At 29.2% G+C, this 6,976-nt stretch overlaps 1 pseudogene; it reads left to right on the top strand.

The window, feature by feature from the left end:
* The first annotated feature begins 323 nt into the window (after positions 1–323).
* On the top strand, positions 324–1,881 carry LOC148790015 (E3 ubiquitin-protein ligase UPL5-like; annotated as a pseudogene).
* The last annotated feature ends 5,095 nt before the right edge of the window (positions 1,882–6,976 follow it).

Here is a 6,976-nt window from a genome sequence, read left to right as displayed (position 1 = left end):
TATTTATGGAAACAAGCATTGAAATGTTATTTAAAGAACATAAATATGATAAAACCTTGTTCGATGCTTTCGTTGAAACCTACGGAAAGGTCATATCATCTTAAATTCAACTACTTATTGAAAAATAGATAAATTTTTTAAATTACTTTTGGTCACTATTCTTCAACAAGTTAGCGTGTGAGATCCCCCGCCGATGGGGAAACGCGGGTTGCGAAATGAAATGAGAACACATTTCTCTATCATGTTCTACGATTATAAAAACCCGATTTTTCGAATTCTTTCAATATCTTGAAGTGCTCTGACTCCATTACTTGCCACTGACTTCTTCCATTCTCCGGATTTCGGATAGTCGGCTGGATACATCACATTTACAGACTACAGGGTTTAGAGTACAACTGCATGGGTATCTCCCTCTTCTGTGGTTTAAAACTACGGCGGCTTCTGGTTCCCACTGCCATGTATTCCAGAGAAACTCTAATCGGTTGCATCAATCAACGCCTCGATCGGATTTCTTCCAAGAGGAAAGTAGACGATTATGGGCCCTGTGACGACCTCTGATTTAGTACCGGCGAGGATGAAGAAAGATGAAATCGATGCCGTTTATTCGTCTGGAGTGGATGAAAGCATATTAAGTCATAGCCTAAAGGAGAACGATGATTCCGGTGATGCTGGAAATGGGGTTTCCCATGCTCTGTTGGAGCCTTGCAGTAGTAGTTCGAGTGTGGGAGAAATGGAAGATTCTTCTTCAAGGTTGCATTTTTTCGTCAGGATGATTTCGGGGGGAAATACGACTGTCATACATGTGAATTCAGAGGACTCTGTCGAATCTGTCCATGAACAAATTAGAAAAATAACTGGGATTCCAACGACCGAGCAAAGGTTGATCTACTGAGGGTAGCAGCTCCAGTGGGAACAGTCGCTGGCCGAGTGTTCCATCCAGAACGATGCGGGGCTTCAGTTAGTCGGGCGTATGAGGCGCACTGAGTATCCTCGAAATCAACGATTTGGTTTCTTCTATTTGTCGCCTGTGTCAAGGTGATTCAATCCGTTCCTCTCGAAACGTTAAATCCCGCGTGAAGGAGTTCTTGTGTCTTCCGGTGCCCCAACAGCTCTTGTCATGCTCTTCCTTTCGCCGCTCAAAGGAAACAAATGAATACGTGGAAGAGTCTATTCGGCTCTTTCTTACTCCCAATATTGAGTTCTTACCAAAATCTAGACAGTCCCACTGCGCTCCCATAGTGTTGGAATTCTGTAAATTGCTTAGTAATAAACACCGCCCATGATGATCCTCTATATGTATCATGTCGAAATACTCTAGCTTTTTTTATTGGAAAATATTGGAGTTGTACATGGGTCCGAGTACTTTGATCACACGGAGGCATCGGCTGTAATCCGAGACTTCTACCCCTTTGTAGATGAGCTGGCGAATAAGTTGTCAATGGGTTTACAGTCAAGTATCAATTCATCCCAGTCCATCGGGATGTCTGTGAATGATGTCCGTGAATTTTGTGCTTTCTTACTAACCCTGCGGAGAGCAATTGAGGACCAGATCAGTGAAGAGGATTCCATTCGTAAGCGTTTGGACGAGATTGAATTATTGCATGTTAATTTCATTGATTTGCTTGGGAAAATTGATCAATGCCTCGAGAAAGTGGGAGGGTTTCTGGTTTCTGATGGAACAGGGAAAAGCGAAAGCTGTAGACCTGTGTGGTCAACTTATCTTGCTATTCCGAAGGAACTGAACAGCATTTTTAAACTTTATCCTGGCGCGCTGAAGAAAAACTTTTCTCTGTCATGAGGTTAAGGTGGTATTTGCAGCGACCGCCGTTGGTGGCGATGGCGATGGAGATGGCAGCTCCTCTCTTCTCTTTCGATAGATGACGGGGGCGAGTGTCTGAGAGGGATTGAGTTAAGTTAAAAATAGGGATAAAAATATAATTTTGCATAGGGGCATAACAGGTATTTTATCTTTTCCATTCATGTTTAACCGATAAGGGTATATTTAGTCAATTGTCAGAGACAATAAGGATAGAATTAGTAAATTAGATAAACCATAAAGTTAATTTAAGAAATTTACCCTTGAAAAATTCCATGATTTTGTTTTAAAAGAGGAAACCCTATTATTGTAAGCATCAATAAAATGACTGTAATACCTAAAAAATTAGATGTTGCATGAAATTCAATTCCTTATAAAGTTCAAGTGTTCACTATTTTGCGTAGTTTTCCCAAATCTTGAGAAAAAGTAGTTATAACCCTTAACCAATTTGAACAAACCATTACTATGTTACCTATGTTATTTGTTGTAAAGGTTGAGAGAAGGAATAGAAAGAATAACTCTTAAGCCTTAATTACTAAACCAACAAAATTAGGTGGCAAAACCAATCCCAAATTTCTAAAAGAAAATGATAAATGTTTTGTAAAGAAGACATGATTTAATAAAGGAAAAAAATAAAGTGATATGTTTCAATTGTGGTAATCCGAGACACACCAAATATCAATGCTCTTGCAAAAAATGAAAGCCTAATAATAACACCAAGGACATAGTTTGTATAATTTTCGAGACATTGATTGTTGATTCCAGTCATCCCAACATGTTATAAGATCAAAAGAGGTCTTCTTTGACTTTTAAAGACATGGACCTAGGGTAGCACAAATTATTTATGGAAAATAATTTACATTGTAAAGTTTTAAGAGTGAGGCCTGTAAAAATCCTTATAGGATAAATCTTATTTTGTCTGATGCTTTATATGTTCCTAGCCTTAGGCATCTGATGCTTTGTATGCTTTGAAATATGTTTCATGACAATGAAGGTACCTGTAAGATGTGGGACAATGGTTTTATATTGTCTATCTATTAATAATAATATTTCCAACGTTTTTATTTATATTGATAATGTATTATCTATTTATATAGGTTCCAACCAATGCCATTTAAAGTTTGGTTATAAAGATAAAGACAAGTTGAAAAAGATATGTGATAATGACTTATTACCTAATATAGATTTCATGAATTATTAGTTGTATCACCATCATGTGCATCATACTAGAAGCTAACTAAAGAACCACTCTAAGTTAAATATTTTTTTCCCTTTTAATTCATTTAATCATGAATTATATTGGACTTTGTAACTTGGGGGAATTAATAATTATGATATTTTTGTTTATCGAGGTTAATTTATCCCCTTCTTTTTTTCTAAGTACTGAGGTTATGTAGTAAAATTACAAGGTTTATCATTTGTGAGTTAATTGGAGTTGCATTTGATTTGTCTACCTTCTATTGTATGTATCACTTTACCAAATCTAACATGAGATAATCGTAAAATTTTTTACAATAACCTTGGAAAATGTATTTTTATGTCATACTTTGGAAAAATGAGAAGATGATGCTTATAGAAGACATCTAGTATATTTGATCATTTACTAAACTTGAATAAGCAATAATAGTTACTCTTTCATAGTGAATCAATTATTTTTGCCAAAAATAGAAAAGAGGTTATGCAAAGAAAAGTTTCTTAACTAAATCCTAACAATGTACTTGATTAAACAAATAAAATTAAGTCATTTTTACAATATGGCCAATAAAAAGATTCATACATGAAATATCAAAATTTTGCAAATCACAATTTCTGGTTGAAGAACTATATAGAAATCACACATAGACTATATCTATGAAATTAAATGTGAAAATATACTATTTTTTTGAATTTTAAGAAACTCATTTTTTTGTGAGAAATACTATGAATATGGTATATTTTTTCCCATTTAGAATTGTTAAAACTGAACTCACATTGAACAATTTGAATGACAGGAGTTCAAATATTTAATATATGCATATCTCCACATAATGAAAAAAAAAAAACAAACAATGGTTGAACTCTTGAAAAGAAAATTTTATGGCAAAATAATTGATATATTATGTTATTTCTTTTGAAATTAAAACTCTTAGATATTTACGTTGTTATCATAACCAAATATTAAACCAACCAATACATTTGTCCTTTTTTTATTAAAATAGAAGGAATTGAAAATAAATTTATGTCTTAGCAGTTGAAAGCCTTTCTTTGTAACTATATGATAGGTTAATTTGTTCTTTAGATAATGAGAATCAACTTTCAAATAAATAGGCATACATAAAATAATGTAAGCTTTTAAAAGGCTACAATGTTGTAGACCTATGATTGTGATGGTCTTTTAAATGATTTTGTGGGAAAACAAAATATTGGAAAATTCTTATTTTGAAGAAGATGTGGATTTCATTGTTGAATACAGGTCACACTATAGAAAACTGTATGAAGAGTGACGAAATTGAATATCAACATTATAGAAACTAGCCTGTTAAAGAAGTAAATTATGAACATTATTTATGAAGTTTACCCTTTTTAGACATAAATTATAATAAAAATTACAGAAAAACAAAGACCTATATATTATTAACTATATAACCAGTTTGGAACAACAAGAACTGGTCCCAACTTGATTAATTGAGACACACCATACAACTAGAACTAACATAATTTGTTCAGTCAAATTCGGTTTTATCAAATATATCCAATCCATTGGATTTTCAAAGAAACCCAAAGCCTCCAAAATTGGCATGTCTGTGTTGATGATTTGTGTTTATTTTAAACTTCACATATTTTTTGTTTTTTATGAACATATTTTGATAGAAGCCAATACAACGTATACTCCAAAATAACAAGAAGACTAATAGATAAAGAAAGCTTTTATTTTCTAAATCATCTCTAATTTCTATTTTCTCCTAAATTATCTCTAATTTAGTAGAGTTTCTCTCCTAAATTATCTCTAATTTAGTAGAGTTTCTCTCCTAAATTATCTATATTTCATATTTATCTTCTCCCCAACTTTTTATCAAAATCTATCTAAAGAAAGCTTGAATAAAAAATAATAATTATTTAAATATAATAACAAAATTATGTAACACTTTAAAATATTTATTCAAAAACACAAAAAAATAATTATAATAGATTTAATAATGTTCAGATTATTAATAATTTTATATTTTAGGAAATTCATAATGTAATAACAATATAAATTATTATTTTATTCATTATTCTATTTAATAACTAAATAATATTTTAAATTTTAAAGAACAAAATTTTTTAAATAACTAAATACTAAAATAGATAAATATTTATATAAAAATATTTAATATTACACAATAAACTTAAAATAAATAAAACTTCAATAACAAACAATTATTTATATTTTACATACTTTTTAAATATTTAAATAACAAATATTTTGTATAACAAAATATTTAACATAACTAAATTTTAAATATTTAAAATAACAAAATCATGTAATAAATTTAAAATTTTCTTAAAATTAGAAAAATAATTATATTAGATTTCATAATAATCAAATTAATAACAATTTTATATTATACAGAATTCATAACAAAATAATGTAAAAATAGTACAAATTTACCATTATGGATAACTAAATTCAATACATAATTAATATTTTAAAATTTTAGTTAATGATACTTTTTACATAACTAAATAATATTGTAAATAACTAATTTAAAAAATATAAAATGTTATTGAAATATAAATTTAAAAATATTTGATAATAAGTATATAAAATATAAATAAGTGAAACAAATAAATATTATTGAAATAATGAAAAAATAGATTAAATAGTTTAGAGGTATCAAAGCTTCCAAATGATAAATTTATGTACTAACTTTTAAAAAATATATTTTTTATTGATATTACAAAATAGAATAATAATTGCAATTATTAATATAATAATAATGAAGACATTATTGTATCAACTAATAATTCTACAAAATAACTTTCAAAAGAAATAATATTTTTTAATAATAACTTTAAAACCGTTATCTGTATTTATTATATATTTATATATACTGAAATTAACATGTATTGTATTTTTAGTAATTATTTAATTTATTTTTGTAATAATATATTTTCAATAATTATGTATTAATATTTTTGTTTCTTGTTGGATTTATTGTAGTTTTGTTATAAATTTATTTTTAATAATTATTTATTTTCATTATAATTTGTTGATTAATATTTATTAGGGATTAAATTATAATTGGAGATTACATAATTTATTGACTAATTTAATATATTTTCAGTGTTTATTGTCTTTTCATTATAAATTTTATTTTCAACAATTTTATATTTTATCTATTAATTTTTCAATAATTATTGAATATTAAACTATTGTTATTTATTAGAGGTTACCCAACAAAACCGACCTGCTCAGGTTGGGGGAGTTGGTCACCTGAATCCAACTGACCATTAATAAATACTAGCCAACTTGGGATGTATCGATTTGAGTCGGTTGGTTCAAACGATTTAAATTTAAAAAATGATAATGGTATTATTAAAAAATAAATTAAAATTTTAAATTTATTTTGGGAAACTAGAAATGGCGCCTCTTGCACGAAAAAGTAAGCGAAGCTATTCCTAGAAATGGCACTTCTTGCCAAACGGTATGTGTACTGTCAAGATCTTTATGTAAAAGCCAACTACATCTTTTGAGTGTCAAATCTTCCCGAAGATCTTTCAAAAACGACTTACCAAACGACACCTTAGAAGTTGCATGGATGAGTACAGATCTACATATATAAATTTATACTATAGAAGTACACTGCTACTTGAAACGTACCATGAGCTATTTTGAAATTTGTTATAAACTCCATTAGCATGTGGATGAGGATAAATTCAACAGTCTTACAAACCCAATTGGTAGATGGAGTGTCTACTTTGGTTACGAGTCGACGGCACCAGATGTAATAAGGGAATAGCAGTGGAACAAACAATGTTATGTAAATAGTACTAATCATAGTTTTATAAGGGATTCACAATAGTTGCAGAAATTACCAAGTTTCTTTTACACCAGATGACCACACCCTAATGGAAAAGAACAAAAAAAAAAAAAAAAAGAAAGAACAGATCAAACATAAACAAAGATAATTTCAACGA

The sequence above is a fragment of the Nelumbo nucifera genome, chromosome 8 (assembly GCF_055504915.1).
Source record: "Nelumbo nucifera cultivar China Antique chromosome 8, China Antique-T2T, whole genome shotgun sequence".
NCBI classification, from domain to species: domain Eukaryota; kingdom Viridiplantae; phylum Streptophyta; class Magnoliopsida; order Proteales; family Nelumbonaceae; genus Nelumbo; species Nelumbo nucifera.
The sequence above is the reverse complement of the archived record's forward strand: the minus strand, read 5'-3'. Positions and strand labels throughout refer to the sequence as shown.